The sequence below is a fragment of the Schistocerca nitens genome, chromosome 6 (genome assembly GCF_023898315.1).
Source record: "Schistocerca nitens isolate TAMUIC-IGC-003100 chromosome 6, iqSchNite1.1, whole genome shotgun sequence".
Lineage (NCBI taxonomy): Eukaryota > Metazoa > Arthropoda > Insecta > Orthoptera > Acrididae > Schistocerca > Schistocerca nitens.
In genome coordinates this window covers 17,579,604-17,596,209 of record NC_064619.1, presented here as the reverse complement: position 1 = coordinate 17,596,209, position 16,606 = coordinate 17,579,604, and positions in this window count along the sequence as shown.

Below are 16,606 nucleotides of genomic sequence, written 5' to 3'. Positions count from 1 at the left end.
GTCAGGGCACAGAGATATCTTTATACGCGAAGGAGCCCGGCTAGATCTAAAAGAGGCGCTGACGCGAGCGCGAGCGGCGGGCACGGCGAGAAACACAGGCAGCGCTCCTCTCTTGTCTCCGCCTTGTCGCGGCACTCCATCATAACAGCGCGCGTTCCCCGCTGTCGGCTGTCTCTGTCACAGCGACGCTGACAAACGACTTATCTGCGCCTCGCGCGACAGCCGCTCTTCGCCCCGTGTTGACAGCCAACTATTACAGGAACACGTTAAAGTATTCTTTGTATATTTTTAACGAGACGCGAGGTGCTCGTTGACAGTCGGACCAAACGAAACCAACCGAAAGTGTCAGAGACAAGGGGAAAGGACGAGGGGTTCGGTGACACGAAGGTAGCATTTCTTTCCTTTGCTGTCCGAAAGCGTTACAAATTGTTCTTAGATCTTGGACACTGTTTCCAAAGGCGTATAAGAGAGGCCGCCGAGCTTTCGTGTGCTCCGGATTTTCGCACAGCCCGGGTAGGGCTGCATCTAAGGCGCCGTATCCCGTTCAGACCCACTGGCTAAAATTGTGTTCATTCTTTTTTAGTGTGTATTAGCTGAAACAGAAATGTTTATCCTCTCTGGAAGCCTGATGTACACATCTGTGAATGTTCAGTCTTTTCATCATGCCCAAGTTCTCCCACATGTTGGGCATCATTGCAAAAATATCAAGAAGTGAATGTAGGAATGCGCAGCAGGTTGCGACCGCCAGAATTCATGGAAGTTGCTGGTTAGTTATACTCCATTGTATAACTGAATAATATAATTCTTATTTTGTATGGTAATTATTGAATTCTCACTTTATTTGTTAAAACGGTGAAGTCGGGTGTACAAAGTACGTATAAAAACGGGTAAATATATATGTATAAATCATGCACTTAGAATCATTAAAAAATCACCTGAGAGCGTTAGAGTATAAAGAAAAATTTTACTTCCCCTATAAAAATTCAGGTCTGAAAGGGATAAAGGCTGCGATCAGCACTTTCCTGAGGAAAGATCAGCACCTTAAGACAGGAAATTTGCACACACAAGAATATACAGGGTTATTACAAATGATTGAAGCGATTTCACAGTTCTACAATAACTTTATTATTTGAGATATTTTCACAATGCTATGCACACACATACAAAAACTCAAAAAAGTTTTTTTAGGCATTCACAAATGCTCGATATGTGCCCCTTTAGTGATTCGGTAGACATCAAGCCGATAATCAAGTTCCTCCCACACTCGGCGCAGCATGTCCCCATCAATGAGTTCGAAAGCATCGTTGATGCGAGCTCGCAGTTCTGGTACGTTTCTTGGTAGAGGAGGTTTAAACACTGAATCTTTCACATAACCCCACAGAAAGAAATCGCGTGGGGTTAATCGGGAGAGCGTGGAGGCCATGACATGAATTGCTGATCGTGATCTCCACCACGACCGATCCATCGGTTTTCCAATCTCCTGTTTAAGAAATGCCGAACATCATGATGGAAGTGCGGTGGAGCATCATCCTGTTGAAAGATGAAGTCGGCGCTGTCGGTCTCCAGTTGTGGCATGAGCCAATTTTCCAGTATGTCCAGATACACGTGTCCTGTAACGTTTTTTTCGCAGAAGAAAAAGGGGCCGTAAACTTTAAACCGTGAGATTGCACAAAACACGTTAACTTTTGGTGAATTGCGAATTTTCTGCACGAATGCGTGAGGATTCTCTACCGTCCAGATTAGCACATTGAGTCTGTTCACTTCACCATTAAGAAAAAACGTTGCTTCATCACTGAAAACAAGTTTCGCACTGAACGCATCCTCTTCCACGAGCTGTTGCAACCGCGCCGAAAATTCAAAGCGTTTGACTTTGTCATCGGGTGTCAGGGCTTGTAAACGGTAAGGCTTCTGCTTTAGCCTTTTACGTAAGATTTTCCCAACCGTCGGCTGTGGTACGTTTAGCTCCCTGCTTGCTTTATTCGTCGACTTACGCGGGCTACGCGTGAAACTTGCCCGCACGCGTTCAACCGTTTCTTCGCTCACTGCAGGCCGACCCATTGATTTCCCCTTACAGAGGCATCCAGAAGCTTTAAACTGCGCATACCATTGCCGAATGGAGTTAGCAGTTGGTGGATCTTTGTTGAACTTCGTCCTGAAGTGTCGTTGCACTCTTATGACTGACTGATGTGAGTGCATTTCATGCACGACATACGCTTTCTCGGCTCCTGTCGCCATTTTGTCTCACTGCGCTCTCGTGCGCTCTGGGAGCAGAAACCTGAAGTGCGGCTTCAGCCGAACAAAACTTTATGAGTTTTTCTACGAATCTGTAGTGTGTCGTGACCATGTGTCAATGAATGGAGCTACAGTGAATTTATGAAATCGCTTCAATCATTTGTAATAGCCCTGTAAATAGAAGTAACCCGCTGTATTGTAGACCCACACCACTGACAACGATTTGCAGTAGGACTTCGTAACATATGCTGTGTTCGAACATTATGAATTGTGTGAAAGAAAAAAAATCTATTGACACGTTACCAGTGAAGTGCAGTGTTTATTTTACACGTAGTGAAAATGACTTCGTTATGACTAATGAATATGTTAGTACTTTACTTTGATATTGCACTCTTACCTGTACGCTATGACTTCTTTAGACATTTAAATAATTTGCAGGTTTGTCTCTTTTTAGATGGAACAGGGCGAAAAATCGGACAAGCGCTCTGTGTGTTGCGTATAAACCTATTATGTACGTACACAGTTCATCTAAAAAAAAAAAAAAAGATGGCTCTGAGCACTATGGGACTTAACATCTGAGGTCATCAGTCCCCTAGAACTTAGAACTACTTGAACCTGACCAACCTACGGACATCACACACATCCATGTCCGAGGCAGGATTCGAACCTGCGACCGTATCAGTCGTGTAGTTCCGGACTGAAGGGCCTAGAACCGCTTTTTTTTTGTTCGATATAGTTCGTTGTTTTTGGTCTGGGCGGACGTCACAAGACATCCGTTCAAGTTGATCGTTGATTTCTTGACTCAGTTTTTTTTTTTTTTTTATTACAGAGCGCACGCAGCCCTCTGGTCGAACACGCTGAGCTACCGTGCCGGCTCATCTTGTTCGTATTCGCTCTTTGTATCTGTTGGGGGCGGACGTCGCAAGACACCGGTTTCAGTTCGTCGTTGATCCATAACTCAGTTTTTTATTACAGAGGGCAGCTAACCCTCTGACCGAACACGCTAAGCTACCGTGCCGTCTAACCGCTTGGTCACCGCGGCCGGCAGTTCATCTACAGACTTTGAGTGAGTTTGCGGGTATCAAAATATGTGGCATAAACGGCTGCTTTTTATTGACTGCATTGACTTAGAAGCTTAACTTTTTACTACCGCCAAGAGGCCGTAGACTTTGATGTTTGACATAAATTTCGACTTCATACGTCCACACATTCCTGAGAGAAAGAGGTCTTAAAACTGACGGACAACAAATGGCAAAAAAAAAAAAAAAAAAAAAAATTATTTTGCGTAGTTATAATAGGCTAACCATTTTTGGATTTTTTTTTCCTTTACTTGTACTGCGAAAACTTCCTTCTTCCCAAATTTCATGATTGTAGGCCCACGGGAAATACAGATTTTGATGAGTGAGTTTGCGAGTATGACATAAATGGTCGCATCTTTTGAGTGCATTGACATAGAAGCTTAATTTTTTTATACCGCCAAGGGACTGTAGATTGTAATATTTGGCATACATTTCAACTCGATACGCCTATACGTTCCTGAGAAAGAGAAGTCTTAACGGGTGGGGATACAAACGAATAACAAAGTGATCGTATAAGGGTTCCCTTTTTACCGATTGTGGTATGGAATCCTAAAAAGCTTAGTGTTTCTGGTTGGATTTTCCATCTAACGTCGTCGTAATTTAATTGCTAATTTCTACGCTGCTTCGACAAATAACGATAATACTTAATATTATGATCCGTTAAATTCACGATGTTTCGCATCTACTTGTGTAGCTACATACAAGCTTACATTGCTTCGGCTGGAAGTTGTCATCATCACGTATGTTAGCTATTACGCTTTCTTGAAAAGTAGTATATCCAACGCAATGAGCGACTGAAGAAGTTAAGTGGTGCACAAAACAGGAAACGTATTTTTGGACGTACAACGTACGTCACGTTAAAGTTAACAAGATTTTATAAGTATGTTTTAAGCCTGAAAATGCAAATTTTAATCGCACTATCGGTAATAGGGAGTCAACAGCCAAGCAGAAATTTTAACACTATTAAAACGTGGACAACGGTGAAATTGTTTGCGACAGTGGGGACATAATTTGGAATGCAAGCGAAATTATTGTTGTTGTTGATGGTGAAGAGGCATTAAGAGCTATGAGAACTTGTTTCATAGAGAAGAGATGTGTTTCACAGTAGCGGGAATGAACAAGTGATCATAGCTCTTAAGTTATGCCCTTTGGAGCCCATGTTTACTACACATTTTTCTTTCTTTTGGTCCTTACTACCACATCTCAGAACATGGGAAGTGAGGACTTGCAGTAGAAGAGACTTGTTCCACACTATCGACGATGAAGAAGTGCTCATAGTTCTTAAGGAATGCATTTTAGAGCCCTTGTTTACTGGACTTTTTTGCGTCGAATGATCTTCCTGTCATATCCCTGATTATGGACGTTCCTCTTGGGATATCCTGTATAACGGATAAAAAAATGTTTATTTGGCTATGTATTAGCCATTTACAGGTTTTTCTGTAAAAATGATTATTTCTAATCAGAAATTTCCCTGTGGTTAGTAGTTGTTAGAGAGAAACATCTTTAATGTACATGGAAAATGCTGCCGGCCGGATTGGCCGAGCGGTTCTAGGCGCCACAGTCTAGAACCGCTCGACCGCTACGGTCGCAGGTTCGAATCCTGCCTCGGGCATGGATGTGTGTGATGTCCTTAGGTTAGGTAGGTTTAAGTAGTTCTAAGTTCTAGGGGACTGGTGACCTCAGCTGTTAAGTCCCATAGTGCTCAGAGCTATTTTTTTTTAAATGCTTCTGCTAGTTAAATATTGTATTTGCATGGGTAGACTTCCAAGAATTTTATAGCTATATATTTCACCCCTTTTTTGTGTCAAAGTTATATTCTTTGAAGGGTAATGCTAGTTATTTTTCCTTCTAGTGTTGTACTTCTGAATACCTCTGTTACTCTCAGATAGATTGTTCGTACAAACTTTCATAAGTGAATGAACGTGCTATGGCTCTGTTGTTAATAGCTCCATCTGCCTAAAAGCGTGTGTGAACCCCATATACAATTCTAATTCGTACTTTTTTTGCGCAATGTATACTCTTTGCCTAGGTGGGGAGTTACCACAGAACATTATCCCATAAGACATTAACGAATGAAAGTGTGCAAATTTGTTAACTTATTGATTTCTATTTCCCAGAAGCTAGCAATCATTCAGGTGCCAAAAGTAGCCGAACCTAAACGTTTTAGCACAGTGGTTTCAAACCTTTCTGACATCATTATCCCAAAGTGCAATCAGGTAGCCATTATCTCACAATGGACAACGCGGTGGCCGAAGGCCTTCACTTATTCACCGAGAGTAACGGCGTTTGCGTAGAATTGTCACTGCTAATAGACAAGCAGAACAGTGTGAAATTACCGCAGAAATGAATGCAGGACGTATGACGAATGTATCCGTTAGGACAGTGCGGCGAAAATTGGCATTAATGGGCTGTGACGGACGCGAGTGTCTTTGCTAACAGCACAACTCTCCTGCAGCGCCTGTCCTGGGCTCGTGAACATATGGAGTGGACCCTAGATGATCGGAAACCGTGGCCTGGTCAGATAATTCCCGATTTCAATCGGTAAGAGCCGATAGTAAGGTTCAAGTGTGGCGCAGATCTCACGAAGTCATGGACCCAAGTTGACATCAAGGCACTGTGCAGGCTGGTAGTGAGCTCCATAATGTGGGATGTGTTTACGTCGGCTGGACTGCGCCCCCTGGTCCAACTGAATCGATTACTGACTGGAAGTGGTTTTTTCGGCTACTCGGAGACCATCTGCAGCCATTCATGGACTTCATGTTCCCGGGCAACGATGGGATTCTTATGAATTACGACGTGCCATGTCGCTGGGCCACAATTATTCGCGGTTGGTTAGATGTTGTTCATACATTCGTTTCGCAAGCAGTAACCTCCACAACATTGTGTCACGCATTAATGCTAGTATTTAGTATTTCGAAACGTTTTTTATTGGTGACTTTTGTAATTAGTATCACAGTTTTACAAAAAAGTGATAATGGCAGTGATCTTTTAAAAATAATTTAGTTTCGTAACCGAAACATAATTCGACGTTTTTGTTTTTCCTCAAAAAATTACATTTTACCCCTCAAGGGATGATTACCTCCAGGTCACCGGAAAAATCGCTTAGTAGATCTGCTAAACCAGTGGTTCAACCATATAGCAGACTCACTAGATCAGTGGTTCCACTATTTTAGCAGGTCCACTGCAATACAGTTTTTCCAGTTTTTGTTTTCGTCAATACGCACACTTAAGAACTTAGAACTTTCTTTCTTGTTGATTTTTTTCTTGTTGGCATACTGGCTTAAAGGGGGTCGGATACTTTTGGCAGCACAAGACTGGCTGAGCTGTGTTTATTCAGAGTTTAAAGATAACCTGTTTGTACAGTACTAGTCAGTAACTTTTACAAAAGCATAATTTATTATTTTCTGTGTTGATACTTCTTTCCTCGGTTTCCCAACAATGCTTGTATCATCTACAGACGAAACTAATTCTGCCTCCAGATTGAAATAAAATGGCAGACCATTAACCTAAAGCAAGCAAAGAAACTCAGAAGCCTGGTATAAACCCAAAACTTCTGTTAATTATCGAGAATAGTCTTTTGGTTGGCAGGAGAGCCAACACCGTGTTTCTAGAAGGAGGCCGAAAGGCCCGCGTTTTAGCTCACGCAGGCTGGCGTGAGGTCTGGAATAGGATAAGGAAATTAGAATTTAGAAAAACGGACGTAGCTGGTGGAATACTTAACGTTAATCCGTTCATGAAGAACGTCGGTCTTGACGGTACATGAATCAATATCAATAGTAACTGATAATGGCGCCTTGCTAGGTCGTAGCAAATGACGTAGCTGAAGGCTAGGCTAAACTATCGTCTCGGCAAATGAAAGCGTATTTTGTCAGTGAACCATCGCTAGCAAAGTCGGTTGTACAACGGGGGCGAGTGCTAGGAAGTCTCTCTAGACCTGCCGTGTGGCGGCGCTCGGTCTGCAATCACTGACAGTGGCGACACGCGGGTCCGACGTATACTAATGGACCGCAGCCGATTTAAAGGCTACCACCTAGCAAGTGTGGTGTCTGGCGGTGACACCACATTAACCTATCCATTTCCCTTTTTAAATTTTCTAACCTACCTGCCCGATTACGAGATCTGACATTCCACGCTCCGATCCGTAGAACGCCAGTTTTCTTTCTCCTGATAACGACATCCTCTTCTGTAGTCCCCGCCCGGAGATCCGAATGGGGGACTATTTTACCTCCGGAATATTTTACCCAAGAGGACGCCATCATCATTTAATCATACAGTAAAGCTGCATGCCCTCGGGAAAAATTACGGCCGTAGTTTCCCCTTGCTTTCAGCCGTTCGCAGTACCAGCACAGCAAGGCCGTATTGGTTATTGTTACAAGGCCAGATCAGTCAATCATCCAGACTGTTGCCCTTGCAACTATTGAAAAGGCTGCTGCCCCTCTTCAGGAATAACTGTGTTATTTTCTTTGATTTTGTGTACGTAAAAATATTTACAGACAATTTAATGGATTTAAGATTTTCATAATTTTACATATTTTTATGTGTTTGTCTAAGGCAATATGTATGCCAAAGTGTTTCATTGATTTTGCTTAAATTTTGAGTGATAATGTTGCTTAACAGGCAGTGAACATGCCAGCAATTTAAATAATTGAAGTAGGCAATAAGTTTTCTTTTAATATTTCTATATGTTTACATTTCAATTTTAATTTTCATAGGGAGTTAAGCTGTACTCTTGCTTCTCTTTTTGTAATTAACTTTTTTTTCATTTACATTAAAAAAAATTAAGTAAGTAGAGGGTGATGTAGGGAAGCAGCCTACTCGTGCCTTATAAAATTCACATCAGTCTTTCCATTGTGTGCCAGCCAGTCCGCTGTAACTAGCTCTGACGTCATAAATATTGCGCAATACTTTAAAATGAAGTAAATAACCTGACACGTTTCTAGCATGTCAGGAGTAATACAAAATCAATATGTGTTGGATATCAGTTCAATAAGCATTTTAGAAATTTGGATGTTTTTCTGTAAAAATCATTGGCACAACAGAAAAGAGCTAGAAACTTAGAAATTTATATATAGATTCATTTTGCATAATAATTTAGTAGAAACAGTATTATGACTAATTACTTGTGTGCTGATTGCACAATTAAATTGAAAGCTTCATCGGCCATCAGAAAAGGAAGCAATGATTTATTCGATAACTTAAAGCGGTGCATTACTAGCCCAGCTGTTAGTCGGGAGAGCAGATTTGATCAGGCGTTCCCTTAGCCATCCGCACCGCGGCTTTATATGTAAGAACGCTGTGCGAGGAAGCAAGGCCCCAGTTCTCTCCAGGCACTGATTAGCGCACCACCTGTGCCGGGAGTCGCGTCGCATCGGTATCGTTGATATAAACAGCCTCGGATGCAGTAATACGTTACTCAGGATATGCGTAACCATGAAATCGTTTTCGAGTGAAGTTTTAATTTTGGGATGACGTTAATGATCTATCTTTAGTTTGCGTATGTCGTATTTTCAAGTGCCGCTGCAGGACAGACATTCTACCATTATTAGCGTGGCGTTTGATGAACATTATCATCAAATTATGGCGAGCATTCACTTAAACATTTAATTTGAACAGTTATAGTTGCATCAGCGCATTAGACTCTGAACTGCTCTGGTAGTTGGATTGTGTGGATCCTTTTTGGTCTGTGACTTTCAGAATATAGTGAACATTTTAGAAAGAATGGTTTTTGATTGTGAATCCCAGACAATCTCCTAATTCCTCAGAGCTATAAGCTGTAGCTATAAATGTATTTCTCAGATGAAGTGGGCACTAGGAATTCTAATTACAGGCTTCATGTTTTGCTAATCACTTTCTGGTTGCCAATATTGTAGTTAGAGAGCCAGTGTTGAGAACGGCAAACAGCATAAATACAAAACATTTATTCTATTATTTCACCCGCTGCCCCACAAGAAGATTTCTCAAAAGGAGGACTGGAAGTGATATTGCTTGACTGTAAGGTTGGAAGACTGGAGACTAGAAGCCACCAACTTTAAGTGAAAAACCTACGATTATATTACAATCCCCTACGTATCACTGTCATAGGCTTGCAAGGACAAGATAAGATGAATAACAGCGTATACAGATGTGTCTAAGCAATCATTCATCCCAAGGTCCACAGAGACTGGAACGAGAAGAAGCCCTAATAAATTGTACAATGGGAAGTACGCAGTGCCATGCTCATCTCAGTGGTTTGCAGGGTATGGATGTAGATGAAGACATTGCCTCTTAGGACACCAAAGAACATTATTGTCCAAATGCTGATATTATATCCACACCTGCAGTACTGGAAGAATAAAATAATTATCTTCACATTATGGTATGATACAGAGGAATCTAATAGCACTCTTATTAAACCGTTTACGATCGATGAACGAAAAAACGTTCTGATGCTGTCATCTGATGCAGTATTGGTTTACGATCAAATTCGTTGTGCTGTCCCAGTGAATATGCACATGATGTCTTGATGAGCTTTCCAGTGCTATCTTGATGAAAGGAGCCATTCCAGAAGATAGGAAGATGCAAATCATTGTGCCACTTCTAGAAGCGGGAACCTGTCTAGGCAACACAATGTAGGTCAATTACATTTTTGTCCACCATGACTAAAAGTCCTGAACGACCGTTAAAACAACGCCTAGAATGGTGGCTAGAACTCAATCGACAATTACTGCAAACACAGTTCGGCATCTGTAAATCTATATTCATTCTTGATATTATCACAATACTGACTACCGATATAGAAAGAGCATATTTACTAAATAGATATCTAACTGCCGTATTCCAAGACACATCAGGGGCTTATGACAAGTCACGATATCAATGTTGATCCAGAAAGATCTAATATTCTAAAATTATTTATACAATATTGTAAGAGGTCCATGATTAAGTAATTTGTTGCTAGCGCACTCGAGCAGATGTAATTTCGATGGATTGCTCACGCGCTGCTTGCGATATGTAAGCTATAAGAGAATCTCAGACCAGAGAGCAGTGTTGTCAGCAGTAGGAACTGTGTAGCAGTAGGAGTAAGTAGTAGCTAGCAGTCTGGTGTATCGTGTTAGCTGGGCCGTTTGTTGGGAGCGATGGCAGAGCCTGAGCGTTGTAATATAAGGTAAAAGCAGCTCGCGCATATGTAGTATTGTTATATCAAGTCCCATGTAAACGTTTTAAAAAAATCTCTTAATAATAATCTTTCTCATAAAAAGTAACTTTTGACAATCATTCATTTCAATTTAAAGAATTTACTAATTTCCCCAATCCGTGGTCATCCCGATTATTGGAAAGAAAAATCAGTTGTTTCCTTTTATACATGACAAATCTATTGGCCAGCATTGCACTGGGCTGTGCAATTATAAGAGCAGATATATATGCGTTATCCGGCGACTTCATTGAGGTAAGAATTTTCAATTTATTCAATATGATCTTTCAGGGCCATGACGCAGCACTGCTGTTGTCCAAAATTTAAATTCACAGTCAAATATTGAAAGGTTATAAGTGAGCGGCAATTTTATTGTGAGATTAGTCATATTTTATTGTTCCAAGGTTACGGAATTTATCTGTGGGAGGTTACGCTGATGGTGAATTATAGAATTATATTTTTTACTGTTGGAAGGTTATTATACATGTTTATTATCTGTGGGAAGGTTACACTAAAAGTGAATGATATAATTATTTTTTACTGCTGGGAGGTATTTCAACTGTGTTACGGTGAATCTGAATGATATAAATAACTATATTTTTTTGTAGGGATTTGTGAAAATGCCGCGAAAAACAGCTACCAGTACATCGCGATGTGCAATGAGCAAAAAAGCCGACTCGAATAATTTGACTGAAAATAGTAGCGACACTCAGTGTAATAGTGATAATCCTCTAATTACAGATAATCAGTGTGTGCCGATCACTAGTAATGATTTTGATCCTAATGATGAGCAAACAAATTCAAATATGTCCAGAGTAAATATAACAATTGATGACACGGCACGTTCTAATACAATGAACGCTGCCCAGTTTGATACACCTGATTTGCAAAATTTACATAGTGAACAGACAAATGTTTCTAACGAAGGTGAACAATGCACTCAAAGTATGTCAGATTTATTTGATTCCGGTGTAGTGACTAACATTGCACATCCAGTTGGCAAACCTTTTCAACAATCAGAGAATGAGCAAATGGTTACACAAAACGTGACAAATGCAGATACACCATCACACAGGTAATATTGGCATGGATCAAGTTATGGCATTATTGGTACAACTTAATGAAAATCTCAAACAACAACTTAATGATAATCTCAAACAACAACTTAATGAAAATCTCAAAAAGTCGAATAAAAACAGGACAACAATTTCAAACAACTTAATGAAAAACAGGACAACAATTTCAAACACCTTAGTGAACAGATTACAGCCATTGCCATGCTATGTCATGATACTAAAGAACAATTACGTGAGGAAATTAAGGCTTGTGCTAGGAATAGTAGTGAAGAAATTAGATCTGTTGCACAAGAATTAAGTAATACACATGCAGCCACAATGAAATTACTAAGAGATGAAATTAGTGCAGTTGCTAAACAATGTTCAGAAAACGCAACACAGTTACACGACGAGTGTAAATTAATGTTAGCAGAACTTTCACGCACAGTGGTTGCGAAAGTAGACAAGAAGTTTGACCAGCAGAACAGCCAAATTGACGAACGTTTTAATCACCACCTACAAAACAGTGAAACGCGTTACCGTAAATTTATACAGGAACAGAATAAAGTAAAGAAACAAGTCATGGACACAATTACTGCACAGAGACAGGAAGATAAAAATCAAACAGTTGAACACCGAAATGCATGATGAAATCTCCGATCTTAAAACAAAAACAGACATACACACAGTAGATTTTCAGACAATGACCAGCAGGCTTGAAAAGTTGGAATTAATACAAGATCCTGATGCCATTAAAGCAGACGTTAAGAAATTGAACAAAACCCCACGTAAAATGCAAAAACAAATTAATGCTTGTGACACTAAAAATGATGATCAGGTAAAAGCACTGACTGAAAAATATGATGAATTGGCCAGTCGTATTGATGTTATCGAAAATAACAATGACACCAAATCAGACGATATATCACCAGTTTCGTTTAATCAAACACCCGAATTCCAAAATTTACAGCAGACGATCAGTGAGGTAGGTTCGTCCAATAATACATTACGTAGAAAATTGTACTCTTTACAGCACGAATTGACAGAGATGAAAAATATTTCAGCCTTTAACACATCACAGCATACGCCACTTTCCGAACATTTGTCACAATCACACGGCCAGTGTAACTTAGGTAATTTACAGAGAGTACGTGACTTAGATTCCGAACAGTCACAGATGAACAGATTATCATACAATCCTGAACCTGCTCAGACATACAGAGACAATAATTTTGATTATAAGCACCTTCTATCTGTTAGAAAATTTAAGGTATTTAAGAATGACAGAACACAGATTCACCCTTTGGATTGGATACAACAATTTAGTTTTGCATTTCCACCAACTTGGCCCGTAACACATAAACTTGAATTTATTTCTAGTTTTTTGGAAGGCGAACCGGCAACTCGTATGAGACCGGTCGCGAGACAATGCTACTCCATAGAACAATTTCAGAATGCTTTTCTGTCAGCGTATTGGTCGAAGACGACACACCTTACCGAATTATGACAACTCAAATTTTCCCACTGTGACGCAATTTTTTGAACACATGGTACAACAAAACCAATACTTATGCGAGCCATACAGTGAATCAGCACTTATTCAATTACGTATTTCTAAATTACCACGATCGTTAAGAGTATCACTTGTAACAGGACAGCAGAAAGGAAATATTTCGGCATTTAGAGATCTGCTACAGCTTTTGGAAGTTCAGCAATTAGACTACTCTTTCATAAACAAAAATTTTTCGCATCATAACCAAGGCCAACAAGCATACAGTAATTACGACCAGCCACGCTATTTTAATAGCAAAGGTGATAGACGCTCCAGGAATGACAACCACCAGAACTTTAATAACAGACAAAATTTTAATTATCAGTATCGTCAAAATTATCAGCAACAGGAAACACATTTTAGTAACAATAGAGGTTTTTCCCCACAACAACAACAAAACCAGCCAGTTAGCATACCTAACCGACAATGTAATGTGCAAGGTCAACCAAGCTTTAATGTTTTGCCACCTACAGGTATAGCGTCGGCCCCACCAAATAGTAACGCACAGCAACAAGGAAATCAGTATGTACGGAAAACACATCATTTCAACTCTTATCGCAACACTCCATATAGGAATGACTATCATGACAGACGCAGAACTAATGAGCACAATTTTCAGCGTTCATTTAATAACAGTAGGTCTTATCAGCAGCAGAGTCAACCACAACAACAGATTATTATGCATGAACCAGACAGTCGGTATCATCTCGAACCAAATACGTCAGGACGAAATAACAGAACAGTACAAATAGTTGAAATGCCACAGCATCCTCCCGCAAATAACAGCACGTCAGAAAGAATTTGACTAGATACAGTACAGGTTGCATCTTCCAGCAACGTAAACAATACTTTTGACACCAGTTATTCAAAAAACCATTTCCCACCCAGTCATTGAAGTAAAGATTGGATCATCCACATTTTCAGCAGTAATCGATTCTGGATCACCTATGTCAGTTATAAATGAAGAAACTTTCAATGAATGCAACAAAGTGAATACCTATCCTACGTTACCATTAGGCAAAACTAGAGTGAAGGGAGCAGTATCTGGTAAAGGAGTAGATGTAAAGTTGCAGACACATTCGTCATTTTGTATTGCAGGTCATGCATTCCACTCAAATTTTTGGATTGTTCCCTTATTGACAACAGACGTTATTTTAGGTACGAATTTTTTGGTACAACATGACGCAATTATTGACTTCCAAAATTCCTATTTAATGTTAAAGGATGAGAATGTACAACTGGCATTAGAATTTCAGCACGCTTTATCTGCAGAAGAACAAGCAATTAATGGAACAGAGGTTATTTCTGCATCCCGTAACATAGACTGTCATTCCACATTGTTCACACATACGTATGTTCACAACTATAATCCACCAGACGAAGCCGACTATGACGTTATGCAAATGACTTTTGATAAAGTTAAACAGAGCAGTGCAAATACAGACGAGGAATGTACAGAACTACGCAAAATTCTTTTCCAGCAAGCTCCAGTTTTTGACAATATCCTTGGTACTATATCCGGTTTTATGTATGAATTTCAAGTTAAACAGCATGACACATTTAAAGCCAAACATTATCCTATTCCTTATATTCACAGAGAACAAGTTAAGAAAGAATTGCAAGCGATGCTTGACCAAGGTATTATTGAACCGGCAGTTAGTCCGTACATAAAACCGCTCCATATTGTTAAGAAAAAGGATGGCTCACTTCGCCTCGTACTTGATTCGCGTCACATCAATGACATTATTATTAATGAAACAGATTGCCCACAGACACTAGAAGAATTTCTATAGAAATTTCATGGTACTGCTGTTTATTCCACATTAGATTTGAAATCGGGATTTTGGCAAATTCAGCTCCATCTGAACTGCAGAAAGTACACAGCATTTCTCTGTTTTGGTGACTGTTATCAATTTTGCAAATTACCGTTCGGTTTAACAATTTCTTCAGCAGCATTTATTCGCGGTTTGAATAGTGTACTTCCGACAGAACTTAAAAGACAGAATCACAACATATGTAGACGACATCCTTATTGCAGAAGCTAACTGGTTTGAACACAATTTGATTCTGGAACAACTGTTGCAAACTTTTCGTGCACAAGAACTCACAGTTAATCTTAGCAAACATACTTTGGCAAAACTTGTATAAAATTTCTTGGACATGTAATTTCAGCAGAAGGCATTGCGCCTGACCCGGAAAAAATTCAAGCTTTACGTGACATTACTGTTCCAACGACAAAGAAACAACTACGCAGCTTTCTGAGATTAATTAACTTTTTCCGTAAATTTATTCATTACTCTGCTTTAGACACCCCTAGATTATGCCAACTGACAGGTAAAAACGCTATTTGGTCCTGGGATAGCCAAGCGCAGTCTGAGTTTGTTAATTTGAAACATGCCTTGTTGGACACACCACTTTTATCACACCCAGATCCTACCAGAAATTTTTCCTTTGCCACCGACAGTTCTAACACAGCTTTAGGCGTACACATTTTTCAGTAAATTGAAGAAGATGGTAATACAGTAATTAAAAACATCGCCTTTGCAAGTCGCATTCTGTCACCTGCTGAACGCAATTATTCTGTTAGAGAACTTAAAACATTATGTGTTGTATGGGCATTTACCATATCTAGGCATTTTCTTTATGGAAGACATACTACCGCTTACACAGATCATAGAGCTATACAGCTTTTACTTTCCGCTAAATTTACACATGACAGATTAAGCAGATGGAAACTTTATTTACATGAATTTAATTTTACAATTGTTCAGATTCCCGGTACACAAAATATTGTAGCAGACGCACTATCCCGTTCTCTCAGTAACAATCAGCAAGACATCGCAACCAACTTCTGCCAAGCAAATTTTAGCGTCATGTATACTCAACAAGTTGCATTAGAAAATTTCATTTCGTCATCATTACCAGACAAAGCACAAGAGCAAAGCAAAGACAACATATGGAAAGAAATTAAACACCTTTGGCAAGATAGGAATAACGTTACCATTAGAAAGCATTAGACTGTACGCAATAATACTCTGTTTCGCCGCTTTCACCCTTACAGCAACAACTGGTTAGTATGTATTCCTGACGAATTTGTTAACAAATTAATTTGGTATACTCATTTAAGTTACGCACATTATGGAGCCATAAAATGTTTTCTTATACTGAGACAGAAGTGTTATTTTGCCAACAAGACGAGTTTTAGTGTCATGTAAAACCTGCCAGAAAGCTAAATCAGACACGACTTCACATATTCCTCCGTTACATCCCATTGTACCCGTTAAATTGAGACACATGGCCGCTGTAGACATTTTTGGTCCGATTCCCAGATCTAACAGAGGTTTTTGTTACAACTTTGTCGCTGTTGAACTCACTTCGAAATTTGTTACCTTCACTCCGTTATGCAAAGCTAATGCTAAATCTATTTCGAATGCATTTGTAAAACATTTTTTATTTCATGTAGGTAATGTATTGAAAGTAATTTCCGACAATGGACCACAACTTCGATCTGTAATAT